The following is a 21,585-nucleotide window of genomic DNA, read 5'->3' as shown; positions in this document are numbered from 1 at the left end:
CTACCCAGTGGATGCCAGTAGCACCACCCCCTCCTCCAGTTTCTTGTTTATAAATTTATCTATTTACTTTTGGCTGCATTGGGTCTTCGCTGTGGTGCGCAGGCTTCTCATTGTGGTGGCTTCTTTTGTTGCTGAGCGCGGGCTCTAGGTGTATGGGCTTTGGTAGTTGCGGCACGCGGGCTCGGTAGTTGTGACGCACGGGCTTGGTTGCTCCGTGGCATGTGGGATCTTCCCAGACCAGGGCTCGAACCCATGTCCCCTGCATTGGCAGGCGGATTCTTAACCGCTGTGCCACGAGGGAAGCCCCCTTCCTCCAGTTTTGACAACCAGAAATGTCTCCAGACATTGCCAAATGTCCCTGGGAAGCAGGATGGCCCCCAGTTTAGAACCACTGGCATAGAGGTAGGAAAGAAGATTATAAAAGAAAACTTTTTTCTTTTCTCTCAGTTTCAGGCACTAGTTGCCTTAATCAGGGCCTTCTGCCTCAAGGCCCTGAGTCATCACCCAACAGTTCCTTAAGATTCCCCGGGGAGGAACCTTTGGTGTGTCACCTCTTCACCTCCCCTACACTCCCAGGGGCTTCAGGCCTGGCTGCCACGCTTCTTCCTGGAAAGGGGCAGCTCTCACTCTCTCTGCTTAAAACACTTGGTGCATCTGACCTTGTGAGGGCTTGTCTGCCTCAACAGATTTCCAAAGTTCAAGAATTGTGTAGTGGCTGGGCACACACTTGATGCTCCCTTCTCTGTGTCCCGTGGCATTTGGTAAAGTATTGTGGTAAAGATTGCTTACCTGGAGTTGGGTAGAGGTTCAAGTCCATGATGTTCTGGAGCTGGCTAGCCCCAGCTCATGAAAGCTGATTGTTAAATGCTCAGGAAATCTGTGAACAATGTGCCATCACGTTTGTAGCTTGACATGACCCGTGATGAGAGAATTTACACCACAGACATGGGCAAACACCACAGAGCTCTCCTGTCCCCTCACCTACACCCCCAACTGGTTCAATGTTTCCTAGTACACCACTAGTTTGAGTTCAGGCTTGAAAGTGGGATAGCAGACACGGCCTGCTGCTGACCCAATATCCCTTCTCTCCGTTGCTTCCTACTCAAGGAATTCTAGTTTTGTTTAGCCTGGCAGTGAGTCCATTTATATAACTGCATTTCCTGCCTCTCTTGCAGTTAAGAGTACTCAAATGACAAGACTCTGACCAATGGCATGTGGATGGAGTTTAATGGTAGGTCTTCCCAGAAATGCTTTAAAAGGGAGCAGACTAATGGGCCTGTGCCTTTTATTCTCTGTCCTTTCCCTACTCCCTGTTTAGATTGTAGATGCTAGAACAAATGTGGATCCAACATCTCGCAACCACAAGGTGGCAAACCAGAGGATGAAGGTCACACACTAAGAATGGCTGAGCAGAAAGACAGGAGGTGCCTGGTCTCTGATGGCATCAAGGTGTCAATGCACCAGCCCTGGACTCCCTGCCACAGGCTGCTTATTGGTGGGCTTCAGTAATATACCACTGAATGCAATCCCCAGCTAGGACCTTAGACAAGTCAACATAGCTCCCTTATCTATAAAACAGAAATAGGAAGAACTGAATTCATGGGATTTCTCTGAGGGTTGAATGAGGTAATGCATGTGAAGAGCCCAGTGCAGTCCTGGCGCGTGGGAAGCACCTTGTGGTTGGCGGACTGCTGTTACTACTAGTCTTCAGCTGCACTTAGCACCCTGGCAGGCATTACGTGCTTGGGTGTTTGCCTCTCCACCTAGCCTTTGTCTCTTTAAGCACAAGACCTTGTCTCATTCACTCTGCATTCTTAGTTTCCACCCCTGGTTCTATAGGCACAAATTGAATTCCGTTGTTACTAGAGGACAGGCTAGAGATTTGAGTTATACTCAAACAAAGGATAATTAATTTATGTTTTATTGTTTGAGTATAACCCATATCTCTAGGCCACCCTTCAGCAGCAACTGAATTCAAGTAGTGCTCATTGAACACAGGTTGTATTGTTAACACAATGAACAACACAAAAGTCGAATAAAACATTGATATCTCCGCCCTACTCTAAGGAACTTGTACTCAAGTTGGAAACATAAGAAGGGTCCCTACATAGTTGTGACGCACAGGGGGCTTCCCTGGTGGTGCAGTGGTTGAGAGTCCGCCTGCCAATGCAGGGGACACGGGTTCGTGCCCTGGTCCGGGAGGATCCCACATGCCGCGGAGCAGCTGGGCCCGTGAGCCATGGCCGATGAGCCTGCGCGTCCGGAGCCCGTGCTGTGCAACGGGAGAGGCCACAACAGTGAGAGGCCCACGTACTGCAAAAAAAACCAAAAAACAAAAACATAGCTGTGTTACACAGAAGCATGTGGGTTCTCAGACAAGGATGAAGCAAAGTGCTGCAGGTGGCTGATGGAAGTGATGCAGGATAAAGAGAAGGCTTCATGGAGGAGGAGGCATTGGCACAGGCTTTGGGGAATGGTGGGTTGGCGCTTCCATTAAGAAGCCATCACGGGTATCACAGATCATCACAGATAAAGGCAGTGTGGTGGGAAAGCCTGGCTCTTGCCCCCGGGAATGGGGCCAAGCGACAGGTTGGAGGCACCTCAGGGAAGAAAGCTTGCCAGGCTGAGGCATTTACATCATTTACATTTGAAAGCCGGGAGGGACGTCAGAATTGGGATTTAGGTGGATTAATCCAGCAACCATGCGGCGATTGTTTGGAAAGGGAGACAGGGAGGTAGGAAACTAATGAGTAGGCTGTTAAATAGATGAAAGAGGCATACGCTCTACCAGCCCTGTGAGCTGTTCCTTCACAGTACATGAAACCGTTGTAAACGTGTATTTCTTTGGGCAGTCCTTTGATTAATGTCTGTCTTCCCTTCTAGACCGGAAATCCATGATAGCGGGGCCTGGGTCTGTGAATCTCAGCACCTAGATAGCAGGTGCTCCATGAATAGCTGTTGAATGATGAAATCAGAGGGGACTGGGGTCAGACTCGTGTCTTCCAGAGCACTGAGAGTGGTCTGTGAGCCTTGGGACACCTAGCCAGACACCAAGAAGCGTAGTGGGTACCCTGTTCTGGAGGAATGGTGGAGAACTTCTGGTTGGAGCCGGGCACCCAAGCAAAAGTGCCAACTTCGCTGCAACTTGTTGTGAGACCCTGGGAAGTCCCTTAACCCTCTCCAGGCCCCTCGATAAAATGCAGAAGTTGAGGCCATGACTTTGAAAGTCTTCTAAAGTCCTGCACATCTCAGTGCAAAGGAAGGAGAGAATTGATTGAACGCATGCTACACGCCAAGGCACCGAGCCGTGGTCTTTCCCCGCTTTCTCTCATTCAATCTTCAGAAGATCTCCGAGATTGATAAACATATTCCAGTGACTCAGAAGGCAGCCAGGTTATCCTACTTCTTCTCTTTTTTTTTTTAATAATGTGTTTTTTCTTGTTGTTTTTGTTTTTTTAAATTTTATTTACTTATTTATTTTTGGCTGCCTTGGGTCTTCATTGCTGCGCGCGGGCTTTCTCTAGTTGTGGCAAGCGGGGGCTACTCTTCGTTGTGGTGCGCGGGCTTCTCATTGCCGTGGCTTCTCTTGTTGCGGAGCATGGGCTCTAGGCCCACGGGCTTCAGTAGTTGTGGCACGTGGGCTCAGTAGTTGTGCGCAGGGGCTTAGTTGCTCCGCGGCTTGTGGGATCTTCCTGGACCAGGGCTTGAACCTGTGTCCCCTGCATTGGCAGACTGATTCTTAACCACTGTGCCACCAGGGAAGCCCTACCCTACCTCCTATGTTCTGAGTCACTCAGGCCTAGGGAACCATCTGGGCTCTACATTTTCATGTCTGAGTATCCTTGGGCAAATTAGTTAGCTTTTTGTGCCTCAGTTTCCTCATTTGTAAAAAGGGGCTGCCAAAGTATTATTTTGTCACAAAGGAATGGGAAGAACTTAATGAAATAATGCATTTAATTCCCATACGGTTTCTCTGCTTGGTCCTGGGAGATCAATGATGTTAGCCCTTAATATAATGATAGACCCAGTGGAAATTCAAAGGTATTTCCAAGAGTTGCATGAGTTGGTAGGGGCCTCAGCACTTCATGATCACTTCCCTGTAACTAGGTGCTATGATTTCCCGACTATAATTTTTAAAATCACCTCACTTTTAAAAACGTAACTAAATTTATTTCAAAAAACTGTGGACGGCTACTCAATGGGAATGCCACTTGGGATATGAAGAAGGTTAACTAGAAAAATAAATACCATAAAGACAAAACGAAAGCCTGGCATTCTAGCTGGCTCCGGCGGCCCGCAGGAGACTGTGAGCTTGTGTCCCCTTGTTGCTAAAGGGCAACGTCTGCAGGGTTAGGGAGGTTTTAGAGGGTAGTAGCACCAGATTGTGATAGAACTGAGAAGAGAATACGTCTTCATTTGGTGGTCCAGGGTTATTGAATCAGTCCCACCTAAAATCACCCAGCATCACCCCATCCCTGCAGCTTGGGCAATACTAAACCATGCTTTCCGGCTTGTGGCAGCTTCTCCGACGGAAGGCCATTTCCCCAGGTGATATATAAGGACGCTCACAGCCAGGCAAAGATACTGAGGGCAACGCGTCTTTACTCTTCCTCTCTCCTTCTCTTTTACTTGATCTGGTACATTATCGTGGCTGCAAGCAAAGCAGCCTATTCCTTTAATCTGCTGCAGCGTGGAGGAATTTTTTTTTTTAACCCTATAGTTTTCTTTTCATCTCTATTACCCGTGTTAACTGCTTAATTTATCGGGTTCCTGCGAGCCACCTATTGATAATTGATAGATTGTTCCTTCCTTCCCAATTTCCTCTATTAGTCAGCCCAGGAAGTTTATTTGTGCTTTGCATGTAACCCGATAGGGTGGAGAGTGCCCGGCTTGTTTGTAGGGCCTGTGTAAGTTAATACTGTCCAGCCCTCCAACCAGGAAGCTATCCGGTTGCACCCTGGCAGGCTCCTCTTCATTGAAACGACCTGTAGCGGAGACATAAGGACCTCCCTTGCTCTAATTGCTTTGAGTTGGCCATCTGGGGAGATCACTGATGCCAGGCCTGGCTCCTCCCCCCATGCCTCCAACCCCATGCCTCTAACCTGGGGCTTTTACAAGACGGGGGTGGGGATGTCTTGCTAAGAACATCCTGTTCAAAAGAACTCAGTTTCTCAGCCTTGTCCAGTTCCTCCTGGGATTTTTTTTTTTTTCTGTTAATTTTTTTTTTCTCCCCCTTTGAGTTTATTCAGGCAAGAAGCATTAACTACAAAGAAGTCTCTTTAGGTGGGATTTTGACTGGGGGCTAGATTAGTACCCGAAGATGCAAGTGAGTTTTCTACAGACTATTTTTATTTGTCTAGCTGTTTAAAACAACTGTGTAGTGAAAATCTGGAGATTGAATGGAGCCAAAAATTCAGAAAATTTTTGCAAGTTTTTGACTTCTTTTGAGAAATTGGAAAAGACTTAGTTCACATTCCTATAGGAAAAATAAAATAGCTGAGAAGGGGAGCTTCATGTCGCCAGTGTCCACTCTCCTGTTGACCACAGCCTCCGAAACGGGCAGTATAGGACAATGATCTTGTACCTGAAACAAGCCACGTGTACATATGACCTTGTGGGCCCCTGTAAATGACTGAGTTTTAGACCCCTAGTCTATGCAGCCCAAACTGAAGGGGCATCACTCTTCCAGGGAATTTTGGATTTGGTCGGACAATTGTCAGATTTCTACTAGAGTTCATTTCATTCTCTGTGGACATAATCGTCGCCCCTCAATCCCTTGCCTGAGAGAAAGGACATCCCTGGCTCTCTCATTCATTCACTTTATAGATTTCATGAGGAACCACTGTCCATCAGGGCCTCTGCTAAAGTATGGGAATCTGAAGATGAGTTACTTTCCCCTGCCTCCCCCAGTGGAACGAGTGCCGTGAGGACATGACGGGAGCTTGTCTGTAAGGAGCCACTGCAAACCTTAGCATCTAGCACATGCCTGGCTCTTCAAAGAATGAAGAGAGGGAGGAAAGAGTAAATGAATGAAGGGCATGATCTCTGCCCTCAAGGAGCTCACCATCTGCAAGCGCATCACTCTAATGCCCTGCGTGCAATAAGGGCTATGAAAAGGGAAGAACAAGGGACTCTAGACATTAAGGGAAGGGGTGCCAGCTGGTGGGGGAAAGGTCAGAAGATTCTTTGAGAAGGAAGCAGTGATGTATGAGCAGGTACTTAAAGGGTGACTATAGTTCAGCGAAAAACAAGGGATCCAGTACCGGGAGGCGGAGGGAACCATACGTACAGATGGGAGAGCGAGACCTTCATGCGGCTACAATGTGGGTGTGGCTCCCTCACCTGACGGTGGGCTCCAGCTTGATCATCCTGTATCCTCAGAATCTAGAGTGGTGATTGGCACAGGTGAGACATTGAATTCTGTTTGTTGAATGAATTCATGAAGGAATGACGCTTTATCTATGACTGAGACATGGCGTTGAATCAAGCTTGAACGCGTTTGCACACGGAGGCTGAAGGTGGGGAAGAGGGATGCTTCCGAGAGTGGTTTGGAATCAGCAGTGATAGTAAAGAGGGGCTGGCTGGATGAGCATGTGAGGACAGGCTCCAGCATTATCTGGTCTTGAGGATCACATGGACTCTTCATGAGAATCCCAAAGTACCCCAAACCCAGAACCTGGGATCTTCCAGATCCATCGCAGAAATACCCCACCTCCTCAGGCATTCTGTACTTGGGCAATCGGTTCTGGGCCATTTGTAGTCAAAAGATGATCTCGGGGCTTCCCTGGTGGTGCACTGTTGAGAGTCCTAACCGATGCAGGGGACACGGGTTCGTGCCCCGGTCCGGGAAGATCCCACGTGCCGCGGAGCGGCTGGGCCCGTGAGCCATGGCCGCTGAGCCTGCGCGTCCGGAGCCTGTGCTCTGCAACGGGAGAGGCCACAGCAGTGAGAGGCCCGCGTACCGCAAAAAAAAAAAAAAAAAAAAAAAAGGTGATCTCAGACTTTCCCTGATGTGAACACATCAGACCAACTTCAGATGTTGGAGGCAAAAGAGGTCAGTTGGTAACTACCATGTTGTTTTGTCCAACTTAGGGGTAATGTTTTAATGATTCTGCTCAGTGCTTGAGGTTGGGGTAGGAAGAGGAGGGGCAGGAAATACTCTTTCCCTTCCTGAAATCCCTGAATATACTTCCCATTTAAGCAGTGAGTCCTAAGGGGCAGTGTTCCTCCATTATCACATTTACCCCGTCTCTGTGAGGTGAATGTCATGCACAGCAACCTCTCTTTATGCTGAGAGCTGAGATCTGAGCCTCCAGCCTGCCTCTAACCCTGGTGATGGTCCTACTGGACTGCACCCTGTAAACCAACCCTGTGACCACCCATAGGACCCCTACTGCTTCTGAGGCCCCAGCTGGGGCAGAGAGAAGAGGTTCTTCAAGAAAAGTGACCTTCCCATTGCCCTTCACTGTAAACTCGCCACTCCCTGAGAAACTTTGTCTTGGGTCGGTGCCTTAGAAGCAGAGCTGGAGATGGGGCTTCTTGTGCAAGTGATGGATTGAGGAAGCGATCTCTCCTGAAACCTAGGCAGGAGCAAGGGAAGCAGGATGGGGCAGGGAGAGATCAGCAAAGGTGTGATTTCCAGAGAAGTCTAGCTGGGTCCTATGAAAAAGTCTGCTGTAGTGAATTGCACTACAGCAGTTATCCTGCTCCAGGGTTATAAAGTCTCCCTCATCAGTCACGGCAAAAGGCAGAAACAGGACCATGGGGGAGAGGGAGGGTGTGTGTGTGATGAGACTCTGAGGCAGCTCTGATCGGCACAGGGTGCATCTGGGTGGGACACTGACGGTATCTGCCACACACCTGTTTCAATCAACGGGAGCAAATATCTTCAAGGTTACATGTCAGCAAATAGACCCGGCTTTAAAATCCAGCTCCTGCATGCACAGCAGGGGGACATCAGACAAGTCACTTCACCTCACAGAACCTTGCTTTCCTCTTCTGTAAAATGGGGATAATATTCGTTTTCATCTTCTAGGATAATTGTAAGGATTTAACAAGACAATGCAAGTGAAAGGGCTCTGCAGAACCCCTGGTCCTGAGTAGGTCCTAATGTTGACTACTGTTATGGTTGTTGCCGCTGCCACTGCTGTACTAACAGGCCCAAACGCAGAAAAGGTTCTGCCTGACTGGTGCTCTGATCTTCTGGCGAGGAATTGCTTATTCCTCTGAAGCACAAAGGAATGTTTCCTTACAGGTAACACTGAGAAATACATAGGTGTACGCACAGTGTATATTTTATTAAAAGGACTCTAGTTACAAATCCAGTGGGCACATGGCAGATCGTAACTCATCTCTGGGGTCTGAAGGCTCCTGAGAACTGCTTGGAAAAGAAGAGTTTAAACAGTCTTCTCCGAGGGAGCATGTCAACAGTCAACACCTGATTTTTTCCCTGTGAACACCGTGCAGATACATGGCCCTAAATTGCCTGCAAATTACTCTGCTGCCAGTTGCAAGAGTAATTTTAGGATAAGCCTCCCTCCCTAAATTCTTAGTGAGCTTTTGAAGTTAAATGTAAAGGTAATTATTGTTAAATTAAAAATTATTAGATTAAAAACAGACCTAGGAAAGGCCCATTCTAGAAGTGTCCATTCCACCTCATCTTTATTGGTTATTCTTCTAAATGGAGAATCTTCTTTCATTCCTTCAAATCAACCCAGGATCTGAAAATGGGTTAACTTCAGAATTTTCTAAGTAACCTGTGGAGCTGTTTTGCGAAAAGGAGAGTTTAGTAAATCCACTGTCTGGCTTAACTTCTTGGGTCCCTATTTTCCTAGGGATTATTTGCTCACAGACACCAGCACAGTTCCCTTGGTTGGCCGTCCCTGCCCCCCCTTCCCCCAGTGATGCTTACTGGGCTTCAGTACCATTAGGAGAAGCCAATGGGTTACCTTATTGCTGCCCAAAGAAGGAAGACTTCAGGCTACTCTTGCTGCTTTCTATCACATTCTTTGCAACTGAAGAACAGAAAAAGAAGTTCTAGAAAATACTAAAAAAAAATTTGCAATTAAAAAAATGCAAACTGATATATGGAAACAGAAAGCAGAGTTGTGATTGCATGTGGAGGACGGATTATAAAAGAACGTGAGGGGCTTCCCTGGTGGCGCAGTGGTTAAGAATCCGCCTGCCAATGCAGGGGACACGGGTTTGAGCCCTGGTCCGGGAAGATCCCACATGCCGCAGAGCAACTAAGCCCAGGCGCCACAACTACTGAGCCTGTGCTCTAGAGCCCGTGAGCCACAAGTACTGAGCCCGCGCGCCTAGAGCCTGTGCTCCGCAACAAGGAAAGCCAGCCCAATGAGAAGCCTGTGCACCGCAACGAAGAGTAGCCCCCGCTCACCACAACTAGAGAAAGCCTGCGTGCAGCAACAAAGACCCAGTGCAGCCAAAATAAATTAAATTATTTAATGAACTAATTAAAAAAAAAAGAACATGAAGAAACTTTGGGGGGTGGTGGGTGCATTCATTATCTTGATATTGGCGTTTTCACAGGTGTATACCCATGTCAAAACTTGTCAAATTGTACTCTTTAAATATGTAGTTTATTAGCTATCAGTTACGCCTCAATAAAATTGTAAAACCAAGTGGATTACTTCCTTTGTTTTTTAATAGTATATTTTTATTTATTTATTTAATTTTTGTGTGTGTGTGGTATGTGAGCTTCTCACTGTTGCGGCCTCTCCCGTTGTGGAGCACAGGCTCTGGACGCGCAGGCTCAGCGGCCATGGCTCAGGGGCCCATCCGCTCCGCGGCATGTGGGATCTTCCCGGACCGGGGCACGAACCTATGTCCCCTGCATCGGCAGGCGGACTCTCAACCACTGCGCCACCAGGGAAGCCCAATAGTATCTTTTAAAAAGTAAAATGGTTTTAGTGTGCCCAGTTTGAAGGAATGAAGGATGAGATAGGTCTTCAGCCAAGAATAAAAGACAGTTAAACATAATGGTTAAAACCTATGCACTTCTGGAAGCAACCAACATGTCCTTGAGCAGGTGAGTGGAGAAATAAACTGTGGCACATCCAGACAACAGAATATTTTTCAGCTCTAAAACCAGATGAGCTATCAAACCATGCAAAGGTATGGAGGAAACTTAGATGTAAATTACTAAGTGAAAAAAAGCCAATCTGAAAAGGGTACCTACAGTAGGATTCCAACTATGCGACATTCTGGAAAAGGCAAAACTATGGAGGCAGTAAAAAGATCAGGGACTGCCAGGGGTTGATGGGCTGGAGGGAGGGATGAATTGGTGAAGCACAGAGGAATTCTAGGGCAGTGAAGCTACTCTGTATGACACTGTAATGATGGATACATGTCTTTGTACAGTTGTCAAAATCCCATAGAATGTACAACACCAAGAGTGAACCCTAAGGTAAACTATAGACTCTGGGTGATAACAACGTGTCAATGTAGGTTTATTGATTTTAACAAAGGTGTCACCCTGATGGAGATATTGATGACAGAGAGGCATGTGCAGGAGGCGTATAGGACTTCTCTGTACCTTCCTCTCAGTTTTCCTGTGAAACTAAAACTTCTCTAAAAAATAAAGTCTTAATACAAAACCAACCAATTGACCAAACAAAAAATCCTTATGTGCCTCACCATAAACCCAGGGGTTCTTACCTGTCTGCACACCCCTGGACGCTGGGTATGTGAGCAGTGTTCTGGGAAGCTGGTAATTTTCCAGCTTAGCCTGAGTTGAAGGGAAGCACGATGAGGTTCTCCCAAAACCCGTTCAACTCTCACTAGGTGGTTGGTTGGAGGGACTGGGTTAGATGTGGAGTGTCTCAATGCAGATAGGTTCCAGAGCCAAAGCCAGGGACTGAGCTATCCTCTAGAATCCCACCTTCTTCCTGCTGCCACTGGCGTCACCATTCCCACATCCTGGCCCATGTCTCCTGTTCTAGCTTTATGTTACAAACACGGGAGACACACATACACACACATACTCACTGGTACATATGCACAGCCGTGAGGTATTATTAAAAGCAAGATCTTGCTACCATCCATCCATCCATCCATCCATCCATCCATCCATCCATCCATTCATTTATCCAAGAACTCTTTGCTGAGCACCTATTCGAGGTAAAGTGCAAGGAACTGGATGGGTGATCAAAACAGACACAGTGCCTACCCCCCCAGGGACCTTACATTCTAAAGGGTAAACTAAACAACAACAGGGTAAGTGCTATACAACACAGATAAGTGGCTGTAAGAGCAAATAACAGGGACGTCTAGCTTATTCACAGAGATAGGGAAGGAAGGCTTCCCTGGAGAAATGACAAGTGAGGTGATTTGAAAGAAGTATAGGAGTTAACCAGGTAAAGAAGGTCAGTGGGAATATTTAAGACGGAAGGAATGATCTGTGCAAAGCCCCTGTGGTCAGAAGAAGCATGGTATGATCAAAGAACTGACCAAGGGCCTCAGTGGCTGGAGCTCAGAGAGCAACGGGGAGAGAAGCCAGCTAGAGGCTAGAAGGCAGACGACTTTACATTCACCCAGAAAACCACCTCAAAATCCCCAAAGAAAACAGCACTATTTACAAGAGCCAGGACACGGAAGCAACCTAAATGTCCATCGACAGATGAATGGGTAAAGAAGATGTGGTACATGTATACAATGGAATATTACTCAGCCATGAAAAGGAATGAAATTGAGTCATTTGTAGTGATACGGATGAACTTACGGTCTGTCATGCAGAGTGAAGTAAGAAAGAGAAAAACAAATACCATATATTAACGCATATATATGGAATCTAGAAAAATGGTACTGATTAACCTAGTGACAGGGCAGGAATAGAGACACAGACGTAGAGAATGGACTTGTGGACACAGCGGGGGAAGGGGAGGGTGGGACGAATTGAGAGAGTAGTATTGACATATATACACTACCATGTATAAAATAGATAGCCAGTGGGATATGGGGATATATGTATACGTATAGCTGATTCACTTTGTTGTACAGCAGAAACTAACACAACATTGTAAAGCAATTATAATCCAATAAAGATGTAAAAAATAAAAAAGGAAAAGGAAAACAAGAAAATAATAAATTGCATAAAGTAATAAAAGATATTATACATTAAAAAAAGAAAACAAAAAGCACATTGATCAAGCAAAGCTAAGTTTACTAGATCTACTGCAATAAACGAGGACACAACCTTGACAGAGTTTTAGTGATGTCTCAGAAGGTGAAGGTCAAGGGAGGCTATTTATAGAGTTTTAGGGCCTGGGCTTGATGATTTTAAGGCTGGTTTTACCAGGCAGAGCATTAGTTGGGATTAAGCAGAGTCTACGACATGGAATTGTTTATGCCTCAGATCTGTGAACACAGTAAAGAGAGGGTCCTAAAGTGAGTCTTGTGTTCATCTTCATACCTAGTCTATTTCAATTGTTTCACAGATTTCTATTCCAGCACTGGGTCTTTTTTAGAGCATGTAGCTAAGTTATCTTTGCTGATGCTCAGTATTGCTTAAACATGGACAGGAAAGTCTGCTCAGACTTAGTATTTTTTACTACAGGGACAGGGAATTATGTAGCTTTCAGTTCTGAGGTCTGATTTTACCCTAAGTGCAATGGGAACCCATGAGCGCGTTTTACACTTCCTCTGACCTGCTGACCTTGTTGTGGGGTGATGGAAATAGTGGGGGATGAACCACCATCACTATACCACCTGGCCAAGTCACTCTCTAGTTGTGGAATTCAGTGTTCTTATCTGTCCAGTGGGAACACAGGGAAAGATGACTCAGAAGACTGTTGCCAAGGTTGATGTTTTCATGGGCACATGTCCTCTGTGTTAGGAATGGTTGAGAGGAGGCACTTTAGTGCAAACCAGATGTGTCTTCTTTGCCCGGCTCAGCCACTTACCATTTCCGACCCTCTGCCCATTCTATAACCTCTAAGCAGTTTCCTCATCTGCAACGTGACGATAATCACTTTATTAGGGTAATTCTTGGGATTAAACAAGCTGTGTAAGAACATTCTTAGTACTGCCTGGCACGTGACCGGTGACCGAGGGTAAATTACTATCGGTCCTTTCACGTTTAACCACAGAGGCGAGAAGGTCTCCAGAAGCCCCTGTGTTCATTCTGTGACCCTCCAAAGGGTCAATAATGTGCCGAGGGCTCTTGTCATCCAAGTCACTGCTATCGGCCTGCTTTTGTATCTCTCTTACTATGTTTGGCCCATAGCATTGTCTCCTGTTCCCCATAACTAGGACCTGAACTAACTTCATTTTCCATCTGGGGTGTGTGTCTTAACTGTCCACTTGTGCTAGTTTTTCCTCTAGGTCAAGGCTGCAAGCAACCCAAGTGCAGGAAACATGTTTCCGTGATTTCTTTCTCCACCCAGTAAGAGCTTAAGGTCCTAAATCATTCCAATGGCAAGCACTGAGACCCACTCCGGGCCCAGGCTGGCTGCCGCATGTACAGGAATGAGGCAGACACAGAATTCCTGGGGGACCCTGGGATTGTAGGGAAAGAACCCAAATAATAGTCTGGCGGGGGGATAAAACACCACATATGGGTGTATAAGGGATTCATTCTAGCCTAGGACATTAAAGCAAGCTTCTCAGAGAAGCTGATGCCTGTACAAGGTTTATCAGAACATACTTATGCATTATTTTTTTAATAAGTAAAACATGCAAATAGAAGAAAACGGAAACAGTTCCAAAATAGTTTAGAGTGAAAGTAATTCTTCCTCCCAATCCCTGTGTTTCCCTCTCAGAGATCCCCACGTTTTGTAGTGTCTACCTGCAAATATAAGCACAGATACCACATAATAAACATCCCCACAGCACACTATACTCAGTTTTATTAGTTATATATCTTGAGGATTGTGTTATATCAGTATGTGTCTGTCTCCTTTATTATTATTGTTGTGAAAATTGTACATAATCAGTTCCCTATCGATAGAATGGCTATTCTCCCCCCCCTTTTTTGCTGCTATAACAAATAATTCAATGAATATCTTTGAGCACTTGTGTGAGGGGTGCATAGTAAATATAAAACAAATTCCAGTTGCAGAATTGCTGGGTCAAAGTATATGCATGGCCAATTTTGATAGATACTTCCAAGTTGCCTTTCAAAGAGGGTATATCCACAAGCGAGTCTCACCAATGGGCAAGTGGGAGTTGAACAAGGCTTGGGGCGGTGAAGGGGGCACGGCAGTGGGCTTGCCTAGCAGGTTTTCAGGTAGCGCAGGTTTTTTTTTTTCTTTTTACTGACGTATAGTTGATTTACAATATTGTTTTAGTTTCAGGTGTACAGCAAAGTGATTCAGTTATATATATATATTCTTTTTCAGATTCTTTTCCATTATAGATTATTACAAGATATTTAATATAGTTCCCTATGCTATACAGTAGGACCTGTTTTTTTACCTATTTTATATATAGCAGTGTGTATCTGTTAATCCCATACTCTTAATTTGTCCCTCCCCTGTTTTCCCCTTTGGTAACGATAAGTTTGTTCTCTATGTCTGAGTCTGTTTCTGTTTTGTAAATAAGTTCATTTGTATCATTTTTTATATTCCACATATAAGTGATATCATATGATATTTGTCTTTCTCTGCCTGACTTACTTCACTTAGTATGATAATCTCTAGGTCCACCCATGTTGCTGCAAATGGCAATATTTCACTTATTTTTATGGCTGAATAATATTCCATTGTATATATGTACCACATTTTCTTTATCCATTCATCTGTCAGTGGACACTTAGGTTGTTTCCATGTCTTGGCTATTGTAAATAGTGCTGCTATGAACGTTGGGGTGCATGTATCTTTTCTAATTAGAGTTTTCCTCTTTTCCAGATATATGCCCAGGGATGGCAGGATGGGAGGGTAGAGGAGTCCAGGTGTGGATACAGGCTATGCCTGGGGCTGGAGGCTGGGGGTACTGGATAGGTGGAGGGAACAGAGAAGAATGTGATGAGTTTTCAGTGCAAAAAGGCAGGGGCAAGACAAGAGGACTGAGGAAACTGGGCCAGGTCAGAAGAACACTGAACGTGGTGCTGCACTGTTGGAATGTTCCTTGGAGACAATTGGGAGCCTGAGGGAGATTTTAAGAAAAGTAATGTGATCAAATTTACTGCTAAGAAGGATGATTCTAGCAGAGTGGAGAAAGTCTTGGACTGCCAATCTTTTGTAGGTGAGGAGATGTCATCACGGTGCTGAAAGAAAATGGTCAGACTTGAACTAAAGAAGAGACTGAGAGTCCAGAAGAGGTAGTGCTCTTGAGAGCTGTTTAGGAGGTAGATTGGATAGTCTTTAATTTGTCTTAAACTTTGAGATTCATGATCTCATCTGATTTTATTTTTTTTAAATCTTGAAATATCAAAAAGTTATCTTCATGTTTTATATAAGTCTGGTAACTTATTTTGTTCATAGTTAATTTGCATAATTGGCCCAGAGTACTATGGGAGCAGACCAAGATGGAGTCAGGTTGGTGTGGTGGTCTCTGGAGTCCTGGGTGTGGCAATTTAGAAAGAACATCCAGTCCTCTTGGAATGCGCAAAGGCTGGAAGGATGCCGGGACTGGGCTGAAGCGTAAGCCACCACAACTCTCTTAAGGGTTCATCAAAATTCCCTTCCCTCAGTCAGAGGCAGAAGTCATCAAGTAACTTTTCGACAAGCCTTTGAAAACTTCCCCATTGTTTTAAGGTAATGGTGTGAACTGCTTAGAGATCACAAAGAACAACTTGTAATTACATGTAGGCTTCTAGAGTTACTTTATAAGAAGAGGTTTAAAGAGACAAAATGACTACAGACTCTGCAAGATTACCTAGTTCAATAAACCATAAACAAGCACTGGGGAGATCTTGGAGGCTTGGGAGATGAAGTGGGGTCTCTCTCCAAGCAGTTCCTCAGCTAAGATGTTTTGGAGTCAGTTGAAAGAGTTCTCATGAATCTGTTCCCAAAAGTCTCTTGGCAATAACAAGAATGTTTTGGGAAAAGCCATCAACCCCCAGAGGATCTAATCAGGAGGTTCTGCTTTCAAAAATCACTATCCTACAGGCATGTTCTCAGAAAATACTGGGCTCTTAGGGCTGTGTTGAGTGGTGTCTCATTATTGTACAACAGTCACTGGATATTAATTCTGGAACCATTCTTAGAGTCAAGGCAAGAGAAATGAACAAGGAGGCCACCTTATAGCTGGGATTTATGGCATCAAATTTTGGAAGTCAAACAGTCAGCTAATGAGGTCAGCTAATGACTTAGACACACGCAAGAGTTGGATAGGTTTTTCCTGGGAAAACGTTGACTTGGTCTGGGGAGGGGAGTGACACGTTGGGAAGAATGGCCACCAAAGATGGAGGCCAACCAGGTCTTCATTTTCATTTCATTTCAAACAGAATACCTAGTCTTTGCTCCAGTTAGTTCTGGATGCTGGGGACACAGGATGAATCTAATGTCACCTCCAGGAGTTGAAAGAAGCAAGGGAGAGGATGGGGGAGGAGAGAATGAGAGGAAGAGGTGAAGGGAGAGCAGAAGGGAATACGGAAGGAGCAAACATATTGAGTACTTTCTCAGGAAGGTTCTAACCCATGAGTCCCAGTTCCCCAGAGTGAAGCAGCAGACAAAGGATGCTCCAGCCTGTTTTAAATTTCGAGGGAGATGGTGATACTTGTTATCTGTAGGACACCATGCAAACTAATTGCTCGAGGTAGTTCCAAGTTCCAGCCTTAGATTGTGCTATATCCCTTTTGAGGATGTCAGTTTGGGTTTTCAGCAGTTACTGTAATAAAAGACAAGGGCAGCATGAAAATCAACGCGGAATAGGATATGAAGGTGGCAGTGTCCCACGTACTGTCCGAGGTTTGAGAAGATGTGCAGTACCCAAGCACATCCCTTTGGAAGTGATTTTAGCTCTTTAAGAATAAATCGAAAAATATTAGTTTTCTTTTGATTTATGTGTACTATTTTTTTTTCCAGATGAATGCTAAGTTGTTAGGACATAGATACTTCGGAGCTAACTGCTTAATAAATGGAACTGTTAGGTGTTTCTTTTTGTTCGGGCACCATGAAACAATTACTGAGATGCTTGGACACTGTGAACAGAGTAAGTTTGGGAACTTTCGGAGACTCTATTCTTGCAGTATTTCGTTCTTTTTCATCTAATTCTTGCAATAACATATATGTTAGGTACTATTACTCATTCCCATTTACTTTAGAGAAAACTGAAGATCAGTGAAGAACAACATCTCACAGCTAGTTAGTGCTAGAGGAGGAAAGAAATCTGAATCAGTCTGACAGAATGTCTCTGTTCTTTGCCAACATGCTGAGCGCTCGGACACTTAGGATGTCCAATTAGCCAGTGCACCCTAAACATTAGGAAAGTTTAGTTTTACTGTATTACTAACAAGGCCACATTATTCTTTCATCCTATTAAATCACAGCAGTGTCTCACCCTCCAATTTGAAATCCCTTAATGTCTGGGTGGTACAGCCCCATGAGTCAGACTGCTGGCTCCAGTGCTGTGATCATGGACAGGAACAGGGCCCTCGGGACCCGTGGGGGTAATATGTCCTCTAAATGTGGTCCTGACCAGGCCCTCTTCCAGGCACCAGGAGGTATTCTTCCTGAGGCATGAGGAAAACTTGGAGAGAGTTCAGAAAGAAGCAGCCTCTATGATCACAGCGTGGGAATCATAGAATATTACAATGTTCAGAAACAGCTCATCATTCCCCTCGTGACACCAAGGAGAAGACAGGCCCGAGAGGGTTAAGACACTTACCAAAGGCCACACCGTGAGTTGGTGGCAGATACAACACTCTTGACATAAGCCATCACTCTTTTTAAAAAATCTATTGAAGTATAGTTGATTTACAATGTTGTGTTAATTTCTGCTGTATAGCAAAGTGACTCAGTTATACATATATATTCTTTTTCATATTCTTTTCCATTATCATTTATCACAGGATATTGAATATAGGTCCCTGTGCTGTACAGTAGGACCTTGTTCTTTATCCATCCTATATGTAATAGTTTGCATCTGTTAATCCCAAAATCTCAATCTCTTCCTCCCCTAAACCCCTCCCCCTTGACAACCACAAGTCTGTTCTCTATGTCTGTGAGTCTGTTTCTGTTTTGTAAATAAGTTCATTTGTATCATATTTTAGATTCCATGTATAAGTGATATCATATGGTATTTGTCTTTCTGTCTGACTTAAGGCACTCAGTATGATAATCTCTAGGTCCATCCAGGTTGCTGCAAATGGCATTATTTCATTCTTTTTTATGGCTGAGTAATATTCCATTGTATATATGTACCACATCTTCTTTATCCATTCATCTGTTGATGGACATTTAGGTTGCTTCCATGTCTTGGCTATTGTGAATAGTGATAAGCCATCACTCTTGATATAAGCCATTGGGAGAGAATAAAGGCCAAGAAGAAAACCTCAAAAGCTTCAACTGATCACTGAGCTTGGTATGCCCACCTCCAGTGTGGCCCCAAAGGCTGCCCTTTAGGAGCTAACACGGATTGTTAGCACAGACCCTCTGTGCTGTGTCTCACATCTATTACCCTGTACAGTCTCACATAGTAGCCACTTTTTAAAGACCAGGCAACTGAGATTCAAAACAAAGAACGTTTGCAAATTAAGGAGTAATTGAGGTGGGACTCAACACCAGGTCAGACTAACTTTCCATGGCCCATGGTGCTTCTCATGCAGCTCTCTCAAAGTTCTCGGTGGATGGGAGAGTGTTGTAGAAAACCGTTAGCTGCTGTCACCAACACCACCGTCTTGGGACTTTCCATTCCCCATTGGACTTCAACACAACACACAGATTCCAGATGGGAGAGCACCTCAGGTTCTCAGGTGGAAGAAGCTAGCCCTCACCTATCTAGTTCAGGATCTAGCAAATTTTTTCTGGAAATGGCTGTATGTAAACATTCTAGGCTTTGCAGGTACCTGTTGTTGTCACCATTCAACTCTTCCGTTGCAGTAGGAAGGCCGCCATAGATAATATGTAAATAAACAGATGTAGCTGTACTCCAATACAAGTTTATTTGCAAAAACAGGTGACACACATGGTTTGCCGCCTCCTGGCATAGTTAGTCCTATATCTAGCAAACAGCCTTTTTCTGATTTAGCTTTGATATATTCTTCCTATTTACCTGACACTCATCTTAACACTTTGTATTAGTGGTTCTTCCACTTTGTTGAGAGTGAGGGAGGCTGTCCCAGAGCTCACTGAGAACCCCTAAACCCTCTTCTAAGGAAAATGAATGTGTGTGCAGTTTTGCACATGATTCTAGCTGGGTTGTAGATACAGACTCACTTTATCCTTGAGAGATCAATGCATGCATCTTGGCTGTCTAGAAACTGCAGAGATGGGGACAGCTGGTTGGCGTGAGAACATCAGTCTGAGAATGCCATAGCCTGAGGAAGATTTGGTGGTGTGCCAATGTGCTGGTTATTGTGGAGTTTATCTCAGCACAAAGACCCCCGGATAACAAGTATATGTCCCAGCTCTCCTGGTGGTCCATGTGATCTTGTTCTGACCATTGGGATGGGAGAAGTGATAGGTACCACCTCCAGCCCCTGCCATTTAAGACTGGATGTGTGCTTCCCAGACTACTCTCTCCTTCCCACTGACTAAAGAGAGGTAAGAATGACACAGTCTCTTTGGACCCAAAGATGGAAGCCACACGTTGAAGATGGAAAAGCCATCCTACTGTCTGAATGGCCTACCTCTGGGCTGCTATGAAGAGAGAATTAAATTTCAGTCTTATTTAAGTCACTGTCTTTCTGGAACTCTTTGTTACGGCAGCTAAACTGTTCCTAGTACTGGCTACATAATTTGCGGGACCCACTGCAGAATGAAAATGTGGGGTCCTTGTTCAAAAATTGTGAAGAATTTCAAGACAGTGACATCAGAATATTAAATCACATGCAGGGCCCTTCTAAGCATGGGGACCTGTGTGACGGCCCAGGTTGTATGCCCATGAAGCCCATGCCTGAATATACGTGGGAGCTCATGAAGCCCAGGGGGTTGGGTCATCAAAACTGGGTCATGTCTAGTGCCTGGATGACACCATGATTCTGATCATCTTCTGACATACCACATGGTCAGGAAGGAACCAGACCAGGGACCTAGATTGAGGCTCCCTTTCACGATAGGGGCCCTGGGGCCTATGCCCTCTTGGGAAATTTTCAGAGTTCATTCCTTTCCACACTTGGGGCACAGCAAGAGAATGCAACTTCCTGGAGAGCAAATCTGAGGTGACAAATGCCACAGGTCTCAGCGGTTGCCATGGACAGACCTTGGGCCAATCCTTGGTGTGGTTGGATCGTCAGATGTGGCTACAACAAGATTTGGACAAGGGTATTGATTTGGTGGCCCCCTGAAACCTTCCTTCACAACCCAGCAGCTACTCTTTCTTTCTTCTGAGGAAGGTACTATTATTACTGCATTTTGCAAACTGGGAAACTGAGGCCCTACTGGATTAGTAGTGACCCTGGATTCAAGCCCTGACAGTATCCTTTAGGAGTTTAGGCTCTTAACCACTACCCTAAGTTTGACCCGAAAGAAGCTACTTATTTTGCAGGAATGACTGCCCATCTTCCACCAGGGAGGTGGCTTATTCCTCCCATTGTCCAACATCTGTAATGGGAGGGCCTTCGAGTCAAGAGGTTACCAGGGCAGGTTCAGGAAGGCAGCCACCAAGTTTCAACTTTCGGCTCCATTACCTAGTTTCCAGCTCTGTGACCTTGGGCCAACCTCAGTTTCCTCATCTGTAAAATGGCAATAATCATAAAAGCCCCTGCTTCATTAATTTAGTATGAGGATGAAATAAGATAACGCAGGCAAATGACTTGCTATGTAGGGAGCCCTTAATAGATGTTCACTCTGATTACTGATGTGAAACATGCAATACGTTACTTTCCGATCTTCTTCAGACATTGATCTGCATTTGCTCTGCTCTTTCCAGCCCCTCCTGCTTCTGCCCCGGTCTTCGAATCTTCCCTTCTGCCCCCTTCTCTTCTTTTGCTGCCATGTTAAACTAGGCAGGTGTTTTCCGTTTTGTTCTGAAATCAGGACAGAATGGTTACATTTAACTGAATCTAATTTATTAAAATAATTGTCTTAATGAATACTAATTATTAAATGTCCTCTTAGTTACGTGCTTCCCTTTGCTGCTCCATGTACTTCATATGAGTCATTATGAAACAACACAGGCAGCAAACTGTGTAATTACAGACAAAGCATTTAAGACACAAACCAATAAAAATCAAAGGTAAGAGAAAAATGCTTTGAAGAGAGCTGGCAACAAGTTGGGACTTCCTGTGTCCTGCCAAGAACCTGGGGCAGGAGGCGGGGTGGGGGGGGGGGTGTTGGGTGATGGACCCGGGATCCAGTGCCAGGCTTCTCCATCCAAATGGAGAAGTTGTTTATAGCGAAGACCAAAGAGTCACCCTGTCACTGTCACATCTTTTAGCAAGTCGAACGAGATGAAACTCCAGTCCAATACAGCCCTTCTCTCAGGAAAGCATCCGAGAAAGCAGGTGGTGTGAAGAGGCAGTAT

The sequence above is a fragment of the Stenella coeruleoalba genome (assembly GCF_951394435.1).
Source record: "Stenella coeruleoalba genome assembly, chromosome: 3".
Taxonomy (NCBI): domain Eukaryota; kingdom Metazoa; phylum Chordata; class Mammalia; order Artiodactyla; family Delphinidae; genus Stenella; species Stenella coeruleoalba.
The sequence above is the reverse complement of the archived record's forward strand: the minus strand, read 5'-3'. Positions refer to the sequence as shown.